Source organism: Netta rufina (genome assembly GCF_964035555.1).
Source record: "Netta rufina genome assembly, chromosome: 6".
Classification (NCBI taxonomy): Eukaryota; Metazoa; Chordata; class Aves; order Anseriformes; family Anatidae; genus Netta; species Netta rufina.
Window position 1 is genome coordinate 7097853 of NC_140129.1, and position 20931 is coordinate 7118783.

The window sequence follows — 20931 nt, forward strand, 5'->3', positions numbered from 1 at the left end:
AATACCCACTTATTTGGCGAGTTTCTCAAAAAAAAAAAAAAAAACACGTGAGGATAACCTATAAAAAAAACTATGAATACCAAACTAAATTTAAGCTCATCTTGCATACACTGAGGTTCAACTGAAATCTGAATTCTTAAAAACTAAAGACCATCCATAGAAAATTGCTAACTGGTTCAAAGGGTAAAGTTTAACAAAGTTTAATAAATGAGCCACAAATTTTGTGAATAGGCAATTCAATTTCTAATTTCAAGTTAAATTTGTTAGTGTATTCTTTTGTTTTCAAGCTTTGCTTGAGATCCCCTAGAACTTGGACATTTTTTTCAATGTAAAAATATCCAAAGTTACTTTCCAGCCAATGCTGAACAGAATGGTATATAACACTCCTAAAGAAAGCTCTCATTTAATGCAATCAAAAATGTCAACCTGAAGATGTGACAGTATTTTGAACAAACTAGTTGGAAATTTGAGAAACAGAGGTGCTTCAGCACGCTAAACTGATCTGAAATCTCCCTTTCAAGTCAAATGACACATTGTCTACAGCGAAGGCTGGAAATCCAATACCCCTGAATCATCTCAAAGTTGCTTCTAGTCTGACAGAGTATGGATATATATTCACATTTACATATGGAACAGGTTACTTGGGGTTTAGTTACATGAGGTTCAACATTTTTTATTTTTTTTTTAAGAAAAGCCTGTAGAGTTGACTTTTGTTGATAAAACTCGTTTTATTTGTTGCCCTAGAAGAACTGGTATAGCTAACACTGATGCCTAAAAGTATTTGTAGGATTCAGATACAGAAATAATACAGAAATTTGTACTCTGAAGTATAGATCTGCTTTGACCACAAAGCAATTTTGAAATGGATAGGCAGCACAATCAACAGAAGCTAAACTGGAGCAAAATCTTTGGTAGAAGGAAGCTACCAAACACCCCCAAACCTCAGTATCATCCAAGATACTCAGATAACGTCACTTCTTGCAAGACTTGATAAGGAAGCCTTGACTCACAACTCAGACTGAGCAAATATAATCCTGTGGTACTAAACACCTGCTGCAGTAAGCTGTGCCTGAACTCACAAGTTTGCAGCAACAGCTCCAGGCGTGGACTTCGTCAGAACCAAGCCAGGTGTCCTTGCAGGCATGAACTCCATCCAAGCACAGGCCACCCACATAATTTTATCGGAGTTGAGATTAAAATACAAAACAACATGACAAGTTTTCACAAAGTCATTGCAAATAAAGGTGCAATGCTCAGAAATGCAAAGGAGCACCTACAGACATCCTTGCTCTAGCTACCCTGGTCAGGAAGGTTTGCTGAAGATCGCCTGCAAGGAAAGCAGGGCGGGTGCTTTGAAATGAAACCTTGAAGATCAAAGTTGAATTCTAAATAAGTTTCATTGAGTGGTACAAACCGCCTCAGGCAGTACTTCCATCTTTACTTTAGTAGATTATTTAGATATATTTTTGATATACATAAACATTATACCAAAACAGCAACCTTCTAGAAGTTTGTGTTCAGTACAGTACATTTCTTTACAGCTTTATTGAATCCCCATTTGCTCTGCGAGGTCAAGCAGTACAGCCCAGAGGCTGCAGGTGGGGCCCATAGCAGCTGCCTGCACATCGGTTCCTGCAAGCATAGCTTGATATTTAAAGTCTGAGTTGGCACATCTCAGTAATGTCCATACCAAATGTTTGATCATTTTAAGCTCTTCTTACTGCAAGCCTTTCTTTGCTTGATGAAGAAAGGAGCTAGCAAGGCCTCTGCAAATTTGTGGGCTGTTGGAAACATCCATTAGTAACATTGCAGAAATGATGTTCCTCGGGGCACTATGCAACATGTCGAACCAAACCAGTGAGCAGGTCACATCGCTGTTATGTCTAGCACCTTCCCGAGCCAGCATGCTCCCATGGCCTTGCCATCTGTCACATACATCATATGTTCAAGAACTGAAGTTTCTAGAGCCTGCTTGTATTTGTGTTATATCACACATCATAAACAAAGCCCTGCGTATGTTTAGGAAGAGTTCAGCTTTTGTTCTGGTTTGCTGAGAAAACACCGGCCTGGGGTATTGCTTCAACTCCCTGGAGAAAGGTCCAGGAAAAGAGAGTTGACCTGCTTTTGTCTGAACACGAGCTGGGGGGCCTGTTATTTCCTGGAGACCCAAGGGGACACAACTGGCTTGGAGCAGCCTTGCTTGTCCGTAGAGCTGGTCTTAACACCTGCCATTTTTCTACTCCACCCTGACACTGAGAAGTACCTCAGTTTCCTCAGACAGGGCCTTCTGTGAAGCTATTTTATTCACAATTGCAGTGGCGGGCGTTCAGCAAGCAGCAGTGCCCAGCAGAAGTCTAGCATAACCTTATACTCCCTAGTACCCGACGCTTGATGCCTCCCGTTTCCTCACTGACTGAGTACTACAGGTTCACAAACTACTCGATGCTTACTACTATACCACATACATACATGAAATGGGACTAAGTAGCAGGAAAGCTGCAACACTGAGCAGCTACACCCAGGACCCCCCAGGATTCCCGTCACCTACTGAAGGGAGGGGAGATCCTCGTGGAAAAGCCTCAATAGGCAACGCGGCCACCGTGGGTGGAAGGTGACAATGACCCCTGCCAGTGACACGACCAGACAGTGGGATCATGTGTTGCCTACTTGAAAGGCACAAAAGACCCAGGAGGTGAGTTCGATATCAAAGTTACTGAAATAAAATTCAGCTTGATATTTCAAAGTCTACTCAGACTTTAAGACACTTGATAGCAGAAAAGCTGAAAGGTACTACAAAACTCTGCGTGCCCACGGTAGTTGAGGCAACTTATAACAAGAGCCATTAAATAGCTTCCTGTAGTCAAGTGCTAACCAAACTAGCTGGACTTAATAAAGATAATTTATCTGAAACACAGCAATATAGGAGTCTTCCATCATAAAGTACGACCATTAATCTCTCATCGCAATTACTACCTCTATTCCTGTGTGCATAAAATTGCAGCAAATGTTGAGGTGGAAATCATTTCTAAATTGATGCTAGGGTGTAAAATACAATTTTCTGTTCAAGTTACTTAATAATTAATCCCAAATTTTATTTACAAAACAAGTTCAGGTGAGCTGACTTTTGCAGCCCAATGCTATAAAGGAATAGATGAAAATGGGAAACACTTGACATGTCAAAATAACTACATAATTTGATCTCTTGAACAAGTTTCCACTCATCATCTCTAATTAGAAAGCGATACAGAAGCAGCCCACTCCAAGCACTACCCAACACTGGAGCTAGGCATATCTTAAGGAAAAGCAACCACGTTTTCCAAATATTAGCAGATTAATATGATCATTTACTGGTGAGTTCAGATGGGAGTTGAATGTATTTGAGCAAAAATATATCTTGAATTTATAGACATTAAAATTAGCATCAGAAGACATCCCCAACCCACCCTCATCCCTCCCCCCATTAGAGAATCCCAAAGTAGCACAGCGTTTTAGCATGGCTTTTGTGGAAGCATTCAGCTCAAGGTTAGAGGTATTTCCCCGCAGCTGCACGTAGAGCCACACTAACAGCCAGCTGGAGCCCTTGAACAGGATTACCAAGGTCTTGCTTGAAAGACATGAGGCTTGATGGCAAGAGACAAGAGGTATTTCTCTTGGTGGAGCAAGTTTTTGCTGCTACACACCAAGAGAGAACCAGGCTGTGCCATAAAACAGCAACTTCTCTGGATTAGGCTCAGGTTACGTCAATCAGCACACACACACGAGTTCCCAACACCAACTGAGGCTGCTCATTGCTCCGAGCTACCAGAACCCTGCTCACAGACAGTCTGTGACTAGAAAGGGACGACAGTAACTCAGCTTCTTAAAGCTACTTGCTGTTGTGAGTTACTCATTCAGGCTCTAAACCCTGCATTTAGACGTGTGAATCTTCACTTCCTTGTGAATAGTGAAATGGCACTGTTATATTTGCATTTTTCTTTGAGCGTCTGAAAAGTTTTTGCCAGTTCCTGCTGGGGAAGGAAAATGGAGCTCTGTGTACACTCCCAGTTACCATTCACTTGTAAAGCAGTTTTATTACTTATTATTATAAATTGTTATTGTAAAGCAGATTTACATCAGAACATAAGTATCTTGCTTCTGAAAGCATCACGCCCATGCCAGCAGAAGAGTTCCCCAGATAACCATTAACGTCTGGATAATAAACTCGTGACTGTAGACAGAAATAAAATTAATTTATAGTCAGAGCTGGAACAGTGCGATGTACCTCCATTAAATGTTCTGGTTAATATGGTGTGCCGTGTTATCTAGGTGATGAGAGTGCCCAGCTCTGTACAAAGCAGAATAGAAAGAGACAGGCAGTGGCATACACTGCACTCAAGGTGTACAGGCCCTATTTTCCCTTTTCGTTTTTTCTGAAAGGGTCTTCGGTGAAGCTGTTTTATTCATGATTGCAATGCTGGGCATCCTGCAAGCAGGAGCACCCAGTAGAAGCCCACCCTAACCTAATATTCCCTAGTACCCGACGCTTGATGCCTCCCCTGTTTCCTCACTGGCTGAGTACTACAGGTTCACAAACTACTCGACGCTTACTACTATACCACATATGTACAATTGTACTTGACCAACCAGTAATTTCTCCTTTTCTTTCTTTTTTCTTCTTCTTTTGTGACTACAGGGCCCGTGATTTTTATTTTCACTGATTTTGCACTGCTCGTCCTGTTTCTCAAAGCTATCCTCCTTGTTTTGGGACAGTGGGACCTTCCCTTTAGCTGCTTAACATACTCCCCACCTGCACAATGACTTTTGAACATGCAAGGTTAGTGGAATTTTCCACTGCAAAACCACATCTTTGTTTCTCAGACTTTGTTCCTCAGTTATGGCTGTCAGCATTAGGAATTGCAGCCGGAATGCAGACACTGTTACACATGAACACCAGTACTCAGTAGTGCCTTCCTCAACCTTACTCGCTGCTTTTATCAATATCCAGGTGTGACCAGGTGGCTTCTGCCAGGTAACCTGGGCTGCACCAGTGGTGTGTGCTCAAATATCAACATATTGGCTTCTTTTAAAGCAAAGCTACAGGATCCAGGATTTTTTTTTTTTAATGATTTATTTCTATGAAATGAGAAGAGTTATTCCTATCATGCCTGATATCAAAAATTTATTCTTGTTCTGCAAAAATCCATTTTTTAAAGAGACTATGCAATAAGGTGTATGTAGAGCCTTATTTCCTCCCAGCAACCCTATTACCTAAGAGAACTTTATTCCACTGAAACTGAGACAAGAAGATGACTGCTAAATCAATCCAATCTTGTGACACTGTCTCTATAGACCTGCGCTATCGCAGGCTTTTGATCACCCACAGAACTGGAAATTGATGGTTCTGTGCTTGAACTCAGCCTAACTTTCCCCAGAAAACTCTAATTCCAAATTTCTCACTCTGAACAAAGTATAAATATCCTGACGCACTTGCCCAAACATCGATGTTGCTTAAGTGGCAACACCAAAATGAACCAGCAGAAAGACTTATACTTGAGCTGTGCAGGAGAAGAAGGGGGCTTGGTGTCACTCCAGTATTCTCAAATGTAAGAGCAGATTTAACGAGATGATTCTATTAGCTCACACATTTACTCTGAGTAGGAGGTCTCACTGGGGTTGTCAGAGGAAATTATATTTAATCAACATGATGTCAGTCAAGTGCTTGTCAAACCTACTACAGTTGTTCAAAATCCAAAATAGTTTATACAATAATTGATGAAAAATTATATGTCAAGATCTGGCCACTTTAAAATAAATTACAGCATTCAAGCTTTTTCTAAGAGTTTCTGGCAGGAGACTTTGTTAGTATGTTTATTTTAAAAGTCTCCATTTTCTGTGTTGCAGAAGAGTTCAATATTGTCCAATTTTTCCCTCCAGGAGTGTTACTGGGGCCATCTGCAAGAATATAGCTAAGGATTCTGGAAGGAAAAGTTCCAGAAGACAGGTATTAATTTAGGCCATCTCTTCCGACCCCATCTGCATTACAGTTAGAGCTTCTGAAGAGCGGACAGCCTTCTCCTCAAGGAATGCTGTCTGCCAGGAGATGCCCTGCAGGGAAATGCAGCTTCCTCCTGGGGAATAACGCCTGCTACTGGAGCTGCCCAATGCCAGAGGTCCATCGGCTTGACACCGTGCCTTTTAGTAGCAATAGCCCATGCACAGAAATAATAGACAGGGTTTAAAGGCTCCAGACAGAAAAACTCCAGATGATAAGAAACAGAAGTGTTTTTCTGTTTGGTTGTGTTTTTTGTTTTGTTTTGTTTTTGCTGCTGGTCTGAGCAGCAAACTAAGTCAGTCATATTCACTAACTCATAGTGACTGCCCAGTGGAAATAGCAGTTTCTTGCCACACAGGATGTTGGATAGAAAGGCTGACCTACGGGGGGACACCACGAGCCTGACCATATTAACAAACTGCAGATGCTGCCCCAGAGCATCAAATTCCCTGCATCAATGTGTGCCCACGATTAGGGTCAGGGCGCAGAGCAGGACCCACTCACTGGCTTACACAGAGGTACATAAAGCCTTTGATGGATGAAACCGCTTCACGAGCATTTGCAAGCTCCAGCGGGAGCTCTCAGCACAGATAAGCATCGCCCATTCAAAAGGAATTATTCATAGGAGGAACAGACATCCCTGCAGCACAGGACAAACAAGCCATCAGCCCCAAGTCTGATGGGAGACCTTTCTTCCAGGTTTGATGCAAAATCCCCCTAAGTGAAGGGGGATTTCTCAGTGACAGCCTGAACCACATTATGAAATAAACTGATTGTCAGATAAATGGGAAGAGAAGCTGTTAACAGCATTGGTAATACTGCAGTGAGGACCCATGCAAAGCAACAGATGCTTAACTTCACCTTAAAAGCTTAGTTTGGTAGGCACAGGTTTGGGACTACTGCGCACATGAGAGTTCTTGGCTGCTGCCCATCATGCCCAGTCTGTAACAAATAGACTTCTGAGAAATCTCACTTCCTCTTTTCCAGCTTTGGACGATGACATTCTGGAGATGGACCTCTCGAAATCACTGTTTTGTTCTGCAGTTACTGACAGAGACAGCCAAGGAAGTAAAGACAGTCTCTTCTTATCTCTTCTTAATCATATTAAGCTAGAAACACCTACTAAGGCAGCATGCCCTTCCACAACATACGGTTCAAGGTTATACATCTGTATTGTATCTGTACGGATTTCAGAAAAATCCTGAGCAATGCATCCGCACATTTAGTGATACTTGACAAAATGCAGCTTCGTTATTTGGAAAGAAATAACAATGGATCAGCAATCCGGCTCTGAAGCAGCTGGCAGTTCTCTGGGATACCTGTAATTTTCAAGCAAGGAACCAGAAACTATCCAAAGGCTTTTGTCCAGAAATCCTAGTCTCAGCTAACAGCATACATAGTTAGCTATAAAAACGCATTTAACGTTTCATACCATACAATTAGAGAAGCAAACGTGCTGAGCTTCATTCTCAAAACACCACCAAAACACTTCTAAGCTCAAAATATTCAGGATAATTCGTGGCTCTGGAGTGGACCTCAAAGTTACCATCATTGTAACAACCTGACACTGGAGAACCATTCTCACTCAGCACTACTGATTCACCATTATATGGACTTCTGTCCTACACCGTGTGCTCTGCAGTTCACAAACAGAGAACTACAGTTGGAAATCTTCCTTATTGCCAGCTTTCCCCCTACATCATTACTACAGATGGAGGTAGGTATTAGTAATCACCCAAGTTGTGCTTTTCCTTCTTTATGGTTGTTTGACACCGTTTCAAATAAGCCCAAATACAATTTCCAGAATTTAATGCAGCCTATTTTTAGCACTGCAGAAGGTCTGATTACATATATTTTTTTTTTCATTTTACTATTTGGTATAAGATGGGCATTCACATTTAATCATATCCATAGATTACCTCAATGAATACAAATGTGTTACATTATCTTTAAGTAAATGAATGTCAATATGTTCTAGGGTAACAGAAGTAATTGCATATTGATAACAGTCATTATCATAAGTCATGGTTGCTGGCAGAAAATCCACTTGTATTTTTTAATAAGGTGCAATATTATGGTCTATTTTGAGATGATAGCTTTCTATTTCCCCGTACATGATACAATATCATTCCAATATAGCTGGCAGACCCTGCCAAAAGATAAAAATTCAGAATGTAAACCTGCAAATTGTCAGATTTTACAGTCTTTTGAAGGTAGGGTGGATATTCCAAGTACCTCAGCAAAAGAGATACAGAGGAATCATTATCTGTGCCAGGCTGATGTACCTTCAATTCCACTCACTACAGCAGATAACAGTGACTAGCACATTATCCTGAACTCATACAAGCAGATTTCAGATTTTGCTTTGTAGTTTATTGCAGTTTGCAAAGTAATCCAGAAGACACTTGAGAAAGGGACATCTTTTCCTCATTTTTTAAGAGGCACAAAACTTTAAAGCTAACTCAGATATTCCGAATGCATCTGCTACGAGAGAGTAAGGAAGCTGTAATACCTAGTATCAAGATTGCAGGCTCTCGTTCTGCACTGCTGCTCTATGTTATTGCTTTAGAGGAGTAGAAAGAGAAGTTGATAAAATAAGCAGGCAAATGCAGAGTCCTGCTCCGTGGACAGAATACCCCATCAAACAGTACAGGCTGGAAAAGGAACTCTGGGGTCTCATCTGGCCAAGGATTTCAGTTCGAGTTGATAGTGTGCAGATTAGCGAGCACAGCAAGGATAAAGGAAGTCGAGTGTCTGCATCCCCCTCCTTGGCAGCCAGAATGCTCTGTCTAGCTTTGAGCCTCTCCACTCAGGAATTGACAACTGGAACAAACCCAGTGCGGGGCCACTAAAATGGCCCTCTGAATGGAGGCTGAAATGGCACGGACCTCTAACAGGCCACCAACATTAAGGCTGGAGCAATGTAATTATAGACGGGGGTTGAACAAACAGGTGTTGTTCACTGTGAAGATATCCTGTAGGAGGAAAATATTACTGGTGTTCTCAGCAACGTAAAGCGAGTTTACATAGAAGAAATGAAGCACACCCTCCTAAGACAGAGTCAGCAAAATGACACACAGGAGTAACCACAAGTTGCAAGAGAGGAAATTGCAACTACATGCAAGAAAATAAGAATTTCTTGGTGGAAATGGTTAGGCAGTGGCATCACCAGTCTAAAGAGGAGCCTCCATATCTCAAGACTTCCAGGACTCAAATGAACATCATCCTGGGCAGCATGGACCAACTCTGATATGGGCCCATGCATTAAGCACAAGCCTGGAGCTGATGAGCTCCAGACACATCTTTCAGCCTCAGTTATCCTGCAGTACAATGTAAAGCTCTCATAAGCTTTCCCTTTAGAAATAGCTTCTAGCTTGTAACAGAGAGTGCCGCAGTTAAAAAGCCAGCTGAACCTGCGATGAGCAGCTGGGTCCATATCTGAATCTGTATGTGAGGTTCAGGAAAGGAAAGTACCCAGACTGCTAGGGTGCTGTGCCTTGGGAACATCACCTCAGCTCTGCTGTGGTCTCAGTCTAGACCAACATCTCTTGAGCAGCTCCAAGCACTCTAGAGAGATCCTCATTTATGATCTCTCACCACAGTTTAATACAAACATACAGTAATACCACTTTTTGTATCGTGTTTACACATCTATTGAAGGTTCATGCAGGCAAAAGCATTATCTCTAGCTGGGTTTGGTCTTCGGTGGAGAAATAAAACAGGAATTCCAGAGCTGGAATATACAGTGGATACTATCATAAAGAGCTTTATCTTGAAATAAAGATTCTTGGAGAAAAACTGTTCTCCTGAACTCCTTTATAACAGAATTAAATCTTTATATCAGAATTAAATGGCCGCCAGCCCGCCATTTTGTCACAGTAGCAGCGGCGCGAAGCAGCGGCCAATGGCTGGCCTGGGGCAGGGAGGGGAGGGGACAGCCCTGAGGGGACGGCTGGGGCGGCGGCCATTTTGTTAAGCATCCCCCGAGGGGCTTTTAAGGGCAGTGGCAGGCCGCCCAGCAAGCAGCACCGGCCTGAGGGCAGGCACCTGTGCCTCCAAGGCAGCAAATGCTTCAGCCCCACTGTGAAAAAGCAGCTCAGTGAGCACCTCCAGTCGGCACAAACCCTGAAGAGCATCATCCATTAGTAGTCCCAGCAAAAGTTATACCTTCCTCCAGGTTGAGCTGCAATAGGCTGTTTCTTTTTCCATAGGAGAGTAGGGGAGGCAGTCCTGCATCCTCCACACCTGCGGCTGCAGGGGCTGTTCCTGCCAGAGGGGCAGCATGCTCTCTCCCCAGTTTTTATGTCAGAGTGCACCTGAACCATCACTTGGTTAATTGGGACCAGCTAGCAGGTGCTGCAGGCCCTCTAAGGGTGCAGGTGCAAATGATACAGGATGTGTGGTGGTGAAGCCTTGTGGAAAGTGCTAGAAGGACGTGAAGGATCGTGGTGTCCTCCTTGCTCTCCTGTGGCATTCGCTGTGGAATCAGTGCTCACCTAGTGGTGCTGACATACAGGGTATCAGGCAGGAGGACAGCACAGCAAGAATTGTTCAGCATGGGGGTGGCAGGAAGGAAAGCCTCACCTTCCCCTTTCTTATCCTGTGTATAGGGCAGCGTTCCCCCTTGAGGAGAACAAAAATTGTACAGAGCCTCCAAGATCCAGTGGAGACTGATCTTCCCTAACTAAGCACACAAGATTGGGAAAATAAGTCCCTGCTGTCATCTGTGATACTGACATCTACCTAAAGACACAGCCTCAGAGAGGGAAGAAAGATCAACTCTAAGATGTCCTTCAGTGCACAGTTGTGACTGTCTATGTGAACCTAGAAATGGGCCTCAGTATTCATATACTAATTACTTTTTCAGTGGTAGAAGTCTGCCAATGTTGATACTATTACAAGTCTAGTGTAAAATCAACTTGAAAGTGTGCAGGTGAAGATAGTGAATTTATAATATTTTACTGCCTCACGAAAGGCATCTAATTTGGACGTGGAACATTTTTGCAGTGAGCAAGCATTTCTATGAATTTCAATACACATAGTTTCCCACAGATGGAAATTTTTATGGAAAGTTGCACATTTCTGAGCTGCAAATACTGTGTGTGCTTAGTTAACAGTTTTATGAGCAGCAAAGTTGTGGTTGCTATCAGGTATCATTTTCTGCTGTGTGCTCTTCTTTAACTTCACAGCAAGCATTAAGCATTTTCTTAGGAGAAAATCACCTTTCCACTGAGAATTAATCTTTTTTGATATGCTCCCTATTTCTGACTTCCATTGGTCTGCTGCTGTCAATATCCAGTTTTTGTACAAGGTGACATCTAGTGCCCCACCCTTCTCTCATTTTTAATAAGGAGTCTACAGACTTAATTATTTGTTTGTGCCTTTATGTGTCCTTCTGTATAACTACTACTGTCCAATTTTACTGTTTTATTTTTTCTTCAAGAATTCCAGTTACAATTAAAGGAAAAGCCTTACCCTTGCATCATGCTTTCTGTGTCAGTGTTGCCAAACATCACCGTAACCAATTGTTGGGAAGCTAAATGCAATTATACAGAACAATTTGGGAAAAAAAAAAAAAAAAAAAAAAAAAAACACTATTAAAAACATCCAAGAAGGGACCAAAGAAGCTAGTGCTTATGACCAACCTGTTTACTTTCTACAAATTTCAGGGTTTGTGGGATTTAACAGGATTCAGTTCACTGTAACAGCTCTGAAATTGGACAAAACTGTCAGAGATAGTTCAGTGAAGGTCTCTGTTCAATGAAACCAAAAAATTGAACAAGATATTCAGATGTATGTGAAATGAGACTAACGTCGATGGTATTTATAATGCTCTTAGGTACAGTGGTAATACTGTGCTCGATATTGATCCGTATCAGAAAAGTTACGCCGCAAAAAGGATTAAGACAGAAAAAGCTGTCCTTGGGAAAGAAACTTAAAAACCTAAACTTACAAACCTTGTTTGTATTCAGGAGAAGACACAGAAGGCGATATTTCAAAAATAAAAATATTTCAGATCTTCCCATGCATCTCAAAATGCTAAAGCAGATTTGCCTCTGCCAGTGTCCATACATACAGAAACTGTATTATAATGTATGTGGGAATTACCTGACAAAAATAAATCCTTACTGGGTGAAGGGGTTAGAAATCACAACTAAAGTGGATGTTCAGCACAGAGGGCTGCTAACGCTGTTACTAAGTGATGTAAATTAGATCAGAATTAGGTCCAAGGATCTGTTCTCCATTTCTAAACCGGTTACCTCCTACTATGGCAGATGCGAATACATATGGGAGAGGGAACAGAACGGATCCATCTAGTGGGAGGACAGTATACATATTGCTGTACTATATGTGACCATGAAGCAAAGTTAAATTTCTCACACAAAACATGGACATGTGTCCATGTTTTATGTATGGCATACTTTGCATTTTCAATAAGCATCACATTTAAAATCAGGTAGATCGCACATAAAAATATGATAAAGGAAAAACAGAAGTCACGTTGACAGTTATTTAAATCTACACATTCTGCTATATTAACTTCATAGTTAATGTTAGGTTTAGTATTTTTTTGTGTGTTTCAGCATGGAGTCCTTTAAACATTCCTAATGCAAAGCAAAATATTTACCACTGGTTATAGGGCACAGTGGAGCTATGGCTTTCATGTCAATCAATCCAGAGCATCATGGTTATATCAAGGAACAATTTACCTTTTTTATATATAAAAAAAAAAAAAAAAAAAACTTTTTATTTATCTAATTATTCATCATTGCCTTGTCTATATTCTTACTCTTAACACTTTTTTTTTTTTTTTTTTTTTTTTAACAATGATGACTGTGTTTGTGGAACATACTTTCCAATGTGAGTTAGTGATGATCATTCATTGCTATGGGCTTCTGTTGATGTTTCCGTCAAATAGTAACAAGCTGTCTTTGAAACAAAAGAGCTGAGCATCATTATGGGATATCATCCAAAAAGCTTCTGAATTGCAAAGTGTGTAAATTATGCAAAACTAGGTCTTGCTTGAAGGGTGAGAGACAAGAAGCCTTCAAGTTGAGACAGGTTGTGAAGTGTGAAGCGGGGCAGTTTTTAAGGTGTTAGGAAATACCAAAGAGAAAAGCCCAGTTAAACCAGACATAAGACATTTCCGCTAGTCTGAAATAAATTAAAACAAACAAACACCAAAAAAAAAGTATGTTAAATGATGAAGAATATATCAGATAGGTTATTCTTTCCAAATGGGCGCAGTCCTGCAGGAAAAGGATGAAGATGTCATGTAAGAGGAGAGGATGCAGTTCTCTCCCCCTGCAGATACGGGTGCTCTGTTAGTGCACACAACTGCCTGGCAGTAAGAAGAGACGTGATGGAGCTTTCAAAACAGTTAATGACCTACTAAACTGCAGCTGGTCTGTTTTGCTTTACAACCATATTCCTAGTATGGAGAAGAGTGATTGAACAGGGAGTGAATCCGGATTTCTGTGAGCCTGTCCCTCCCTGTAAAGCTGAATAAATGATGGATCCATTTTGCTTTCTGTGTCACTGTGCTGTTCTTGCAGCATATTTACTGTGACAAAGAAGTTCAGAAGAATGCTGTAGCCGGTCACAAGGAAAAATGAGAAGAAAGGAAAAAGGGAAAGAAATGAAATATTTCAAATATATACAAAGTTGAAGGCAGTCCTAAGTCCTGATGTGAGCATGCAGAAAATCTAAGCTCTGTGAAAATGAGACGTTTTTCTTAAGATGCCTGCAGGCATCTTAATGTACAGGGTACATTACTCTTTAATAAAAACTGGTGCCACAATGATGTAAAAAAAAAAAAAAAAAAAAAAACATTATAATTAATTGCAAAATGTTCTCTATATAGATTTTCAGTGTACTTTTTTATAGCACTAAATTCCTAGATAAAGGTTGGATTGAATTATATCCACTTCTAACTAGTTTATTTGCCAATAAATTCTAAGCAGTTCTAGATTAACTGCCCATATGGCATAATAGCCCACCATTTGGTATCAGGTGGCATTTATTTGTTCAGGAGTCTACCAACACTTTTCAGGGCTATTAACATCCCCTAAATTTAAGCAATTATCTTACATTTTGTAAGCTCTTCGTGCAGTCTAGGGGAAAATATACAGGACCTCCAAAAGACCATTCATAGCAAGAACTTAGGTTAGCACTTTGAATTGCCTGCTCGAATGTCCTTTCTGTATCAATCGTGTGGTAAACTGAGGGAAACTATTCTTCTAATTTAGACATTTCAGTTAATTGCCAAATGGCAAGAAGTAGAAACATCCCCATTTTCCTTCTCTTTGAATACTTCCCTCAGGATCTCATTTGATCTTGTGGGTAATGTACCATTTTAAAAGTAGCAGGATTAAGCCTTTAGCAAAAAAGCAAAATTACAGAGAAAAAGAACATGGAAAAAAAAATGGATGTCAAATAATTTAGCCATTTTTCAACGTTTGCATTTCAAACACTCTGTTACTTCTATCTAATCAGGATATTTCATTATATTTTCCATCAAGGTGTTGATTTTTTATCTGCCCTCTCTGAAATGATTAATGTGAAACGTTTTTCAGTCTATAACAAAAAATATGTATTTCATCCTCAAGTAATCTTTAAGCTAGGAGTCAGTGAGGGTAGCTACTATATAAAATATCCCACCTTAAAGATACTAATTTGTATTTTTAATTCAACTGATTGAATAATTTAGAAACGTTTGCTCAGTACTTGGTTCATGTGAAAAGTTCTGGTTTAGTTCTGGCCACTTCTGAGATTCAGAAATAGCCAAGACATGCCTCAGATCTTTTCCAATTCATTTCCTCAGTATTTCTTGTAGCTATTCCTGTTCCTTATTTTCTTCATAAAATTGTATTTTCATTAATAGATATGACAGAAAATGAAGGTTTAAAGTAAGCATAGACATTAAGCACAGATTTTTAACAACAAGGGTAATTGACCACTGAAACAAGCCCCGATAAGCTGTGGATTGATTGATAAAAACTCAAATCCTTATCTTCAGAGTGATGCTGGAAGATTTGCCTTATGAGAATAGTAACTTTTAAAAAAAATGTCACTTAGTCTTTCCAGCCTCATTTAGGGTATTTGATACTTCAAACACAGGCATCAGGGCAAACAGAAGCATGAGCTTTGCTGAAAGGTAGACCAGAGATCTAAAAATCAGCAAAAAATCATATACTATTGGGGTGTATGTTTACATTTTATTGTTACCCACAGTACTGTTCTGTCGTTTTAACTTCCTTTTTGCAAATTGTGTGACTGGTGGAACATTCGTAATGATAATGCCAGAATCACCAAGAGCCATGAAGCCTTGGCATAGACTAACAGGGCAAGACTCTGGTGTAGGAAATAAATGTACCTCTTAAAAAAATAACACAACATAACATAACATAATATAAAATAAAATAAGAAGTCTCTAGGACTTAGATAAAAATAAATCCAGCTGAGCAGAATCTTAGCTGGTATCAATCCAGATGTTGCCCCAGTTTCCTTAAGGAGAGATCAGTGTCTGATGTATTATATCTACTCCCATAAGAATAAAAAACAGGACAAATACTAAACTATCCCTATTGAAATAACCCATACAGACTGCATAGGTGACAGAATGGTTGATGGAACAGCACACTATGCTCCTTCCATATGGAAATTTGCAGCACGAACTTATATTCATTCCCCTCTTCTAACCAGAACTAGCACTCTTAGTGACTGAAGAGAATGACTGGAGCAAAAGAGCAGTACTGGAAATAGCAATTTAACCACTTGCTCACCCAACAACAATTTAGCTAAACAAATTATCAAAGAGGAAAACAAAGGATTTTATCTTTACGAAACAGCTGTTTGGCAGGTTCGGAAAAATCATGACTACTACAGAAATTCCCCCTTACTTAAGAGTGCTTTTCACTCACTTCAACAGAGAGGAGGATGTTTAAGTTGGACTAGAGGCTGCTGAGATCCCTTCCGTACAAGATACTTTATTTGATTACTATTTATGTATGCTACACTTACATTTTTAAATAAATATCCAATTTCATTGATTTTTTTTATTGAATTTGTATTTATGATAGAGATGAAGAGAATGTATGAAGTGGAAAGGAAGAAGAAAGGTCAATAAAAAGGGAAAAGACTGAAGTCAGTCTGACACAAGTAAATGTAAGAATAAAGATATCTGATGACTGGCCCAGAAATATGTAAAATGAGGAGAACAAAACTCCTTTTAGAAAGGCACACAGTTGTGTTTTAAGACATGAATAGCTCCATATGCAGACCAGTGGTTAACGGGGCATATAATTTAAAAACCCGGCTTCCACAGCAGATGGCTTTATTTACTGCATTTAGGAACTTTACATGGGGGAATCTACCACTGGAAGCACGGTTGTGTGTACTGCAAAATAATCAGATCTGGGTCAAAAATCAGACAGCCCTAATGCTTTGTGCCAGTGTTTATGTAAGATTGTCGCAATCTGTCCAAAGTAGAAAATTATCCAAATAATTATACGTATTTAGTGTGTGATGTTTTCCCTGCTTAAATAATTATGACTGTGTTGGAAATTATAACAGCTCGACTGGAGCATCCGTAAGGAAACAGGTTTCCAGTGCTGCTTTTCTCACTTATGACTTTTGTAATACCCTCTCTTGCCATGAAAACCTAAAACCATTCAATCTGTCGACTTTCTGGTAAACTGTGGGAAACACAAAGCCATGTAAAAATTACGGTGTGCTGAAGAGTGAAGAGCAGCTTGGGAAGACACAAAAAATGTTGTAGAGAAATTCTTTTTTCTGCCTTTGATAACACTACTTGGTCCTCCTCAAATTTCCTTGCTAGCAAATGTCTGGTGCCTGTTAAAGTACCTAATGACGTTCTCTCTCCTGGCTTTTTTGGCAAAGAACACTGGTGACCAGCATGAGCAGAGGGAAAGGTAAATGTTCAGATGCCTTCATGCTGTAGCACAAGGGCATCTGAACAAGTAATCAAAATGATAAACCTATGTCGTGGTTTAACCCGGCTGGCAGCTAAACACCACGCAGCCGTTCGCTCACCCTCCCCCCTCCCTCTCTGGGACGGGGGAGAGAAATGGAAAGTGAAGCCCGTGAGTTGAGATAAAGACAGTTTAATAAGACAGGAAAATAATAATAATAATAATAATAATAATAATAATAATAATAATAATAATAATAATAATAATAATACAATGATGATAATAGTACTACTACTAATAATGTGTACAAACAAGTGATGCACAATGCAATTGCTCACCACCCGCTGACCGATGCCCAGCCTAACCCCGAGCAGTCCGGCCCCCTCCCCCCAGCTAGCCACCCCTATATATTGTTTAGCATGACCCCAGATGGGATGGAATACCCCTTTGGCTAGTTTGGGTCACCTGTCCTGGGTCTGTCCCCTCCCAGCTCTTACTGCACCCCCAGCCTGCCTGTTGGCAGGACAGAGCAAAAGTCTGAGGTGTCCTTGGCTTGGTATAAGCACTGCTCTGCAACAATTAAAACATCGGGGTGTTATCAGCACTCTTCTCATCCTAAGCCAAAACACAGCATTCCACCAGCTACTAGGAAGAAAATTAACTCTGTTCTAACTGAAACCAGGACAACCTATTACATGATAGGGAGGCAATGTTTTATTTCAGTTTGGGTAAGAAAACGGACATCGTTAAAATGGAGTTGTTTCTTGAGTTCATGGGCATTCTGCATTCATGACAGAGCTGCTAGGAGCTGATCTTTAAAAACTTTTAACGCTTTTAGAAACTCTTAAAAACTCCTAAGTTCAGTTTCTTTCCATCCTGTTCATACAGTAACTAATAGAAATCGGGAGGGGAGAGAGAGAATTAGGTTATGAATCCTAAGTCAGGCTTTTTTTGTCTTTCAAATTTGCATAAAAAGAGAAATAGTTTCTAATGCAGTTAAGGTCATTGACTGGTTCCAGACTGTGATTTGCTATTAACAGTGGTAGGAGCAAATTTCCCTAGCAGTTCAATCGCAAGCCTTTCCTGAAATGGATTTACCTGTCATTAGTACAACATAAGCTCCCTCGTCTTACTGCACTTTCCAGGCAGAACTGTGGACTCAAAAAAAAAAAAAAAAATTAAACACCACACAACGGATAGATAAAAGCACAGGAATTGCATTCTTCTTCCACATTGCCAATTTCTAAACAATCAGTAACCTAAAACTGTTACTAATTTTAAATAGGAATGAACCAAACAAAAGTTTTATCAGCTCACTAGCAGAATAAATTGTTTAAGGAAAGTAGAAAAGAAGTGAATTTAATTTATACCCAAATTCTTACCTAAAGATTAATTGTTATTGTACAAGAAACTGAAAAAAAAAAAAAAAAAAAAAAAAAAAGGTTGTTCAATGCTGTTGCCTGTCTTGGTCTACAAGTGTTGTTTATTTTATATAGACATTCACTGACAGGCATAATCAGGATCTTGGGGGCCTTCAGAAAAAGAAGTAAGGACAATTTTAAGTGCAGAAATAAAAGTAGACGTATGCTGTTGCAAGGGCTGACGGGCTGATAAATGTTGCTTTGGATTTCAGGACTTGGTTATACGTGTTATGTTGCTGCTACAACAGTGAGGGCCAATCTTTTCCTTATGTGCTTTTTAAAATTGGGGCATGAATTTCTGTGTCTGATTCTCATTTGCAAACATCCCAAAAGCTTGCTGACTCGCTCATTTTCACACCGTTGTTTTGTCCAAGCTGTGCCTCACTCCAGTGAATGAAAATGATGTCTTGGCTCCGTTAAGTCCAGTGGCAAGCTGACTTCTCAGTGGAAGAAGGATTTCATATGTTCACAGCAGTGTTGTAAATTGCCTCGAGGGCAGTCTCACTAGAAAAACATGAGAATACGACAAAGTCTACTGTTTCTGGCTGATGCATATCAGTACGCTAGAAGCTTACAGAGAGTTTTAATATGCTGCAGAGACGTAGTGCAACATATCGATGTCAGAAGTTGCCAGTTCAACACTTTCCATAATGATTTCCGAAGAGATCTGGAAGCAAGGAAAATAGATGGAAAAAGTGTTGTGCAAATTGCATCTCGTTTGACATCAGCCAATCCTTTGAAGTGCTAATTTACAGAACTTGTCTCTTCACTCTGTAATATAAGCATAATTTTGTGTTAGTAAAAAGATAAAACACTCTGATGATGATATAGATAAGACATTTGATAACAGTCCTAAAACAAAATAGTTAATTTTCCTTACTTTTGGGTAACCATGTGTACCATAAATTTCTTTTTTGGAAGAATTCAGTGCCACCATCAAATATGAGAAAAATATTTTTTTCATTAAAAAAGTATATATTTCTAGAAGAGCAGGCAACCCAATTAACTGATATATTATGGCCAAAATACTTTGGATTTTCCTCCATCAGAATGGTGGATGAAATTGGAGGGGAAAAGAGGAGGAAAGGGGAGAAACAGGGACACTATTTTTTCATGTTTCAAACATTTCCATTTCTTTTGCTTTTGAAATTTTCCTGACAAGCGTTGTCTGTTCAAGAAAAGTACTTACATACATCGTTCCTTTATTTGATTTGTCTGTTAAATACACTTGCAAGCAGATTTCCTCTGCCATTTGATTCTGTGTCTTTCCTAGGCCACATATTCTGAATATTCTGATACTGAGGGACAGAGTTGTACACTGAGACAGCTCAGCAGTGCACCTGTAAAGACTGAAAGAAGCTCTACAAATCTGGGTCTGGGATAATTAACTAATAGACAGGGATTGCAGTGATGAACTGAGAATTCTGCCTTGCAGGCTTTAGTGGGAGTTAAAATAGCAACAGCAATTAAAACAAAGGTTTAATTTGCTAAGAAAATGTATCAATGTGATTGTGAAAGTAGTCATGGAAGAGAACCTGTTCTGGTCCTTGTGAAGCAGCCCTGGGTTTGTTCCAAGCATCAAAGAGCATCAGGTACCAGGCCCTTCAGAAAGTTACTTGATGTAGATACCAGCTTGTAGGAAAATAAAGAGAATGAGATTAGGTCTTCATGAGTTCTGTATCAAAACCAGAAGACTGCTTTTGGTTTCATGAGTCTTTTTTGAGAACTGATTAACAGTTGGTTTAATAAGAGGTTTGGTGTTAGCTCTCATTACTACTTCTGTCAAAACTACAGAATTTTTCTTGACATTGGCATTGTGCCAATGTCCATAAAAATTCAGAAGAAACTTTAGTGACTTAAAATCATTAAGTTAACATCTGACAGAGTCCCCCAGGAAGCGTATCTGACACTTTGAGATGTGCTGATCGTGATGGATAACCACCCCACGTACCAGGCCTTCCAAAGTGAATTATCTCTCTCAGAGAGGTCGCAGGTGAGCACGGAAAGTCATGGCACTGCAGAAGAGTTGGGCCGTACTTCTCGGTGGAGGTGCAGCCTCCTGAAGAGGTCTGGGAAGTTCTCTCACACCAGCATGGAAACAGACTTTGAAGGACTGCGTTTTGCCTTTGCATGAACTGGCACTGATCTGTTACTTAGCAAAAATGGCAGATCGTTTTAGGCAAATATAGTTAATCTTATCAGTAACGTGCACCTGCGTAGGCTGTATATCTAATGGAGATGACACTGAACACGTCTGCCTGTAATTAGGAAGGTATATAGATCGACAGCTGTTTTTTTTTAGTTTAACGCATTAACAAGAAATGAGCTTTGATTTGAAAGGAGAGAGAAGACTAAGTTAAACATTAAAACTGTTTTCGATCATTTAAGTTACATAGTTCTCACTCCAGAAGCTTTGATCATGTATAATCCTGTTGAAAGGCTGAATTGTAATCAGCCTCACATACATTATGTTGCAATGCTGTGGCACTAGTGCATGACAGAATTTTATTTTCCATTAGTTCATTCTTTGCTGGAAATATAAACA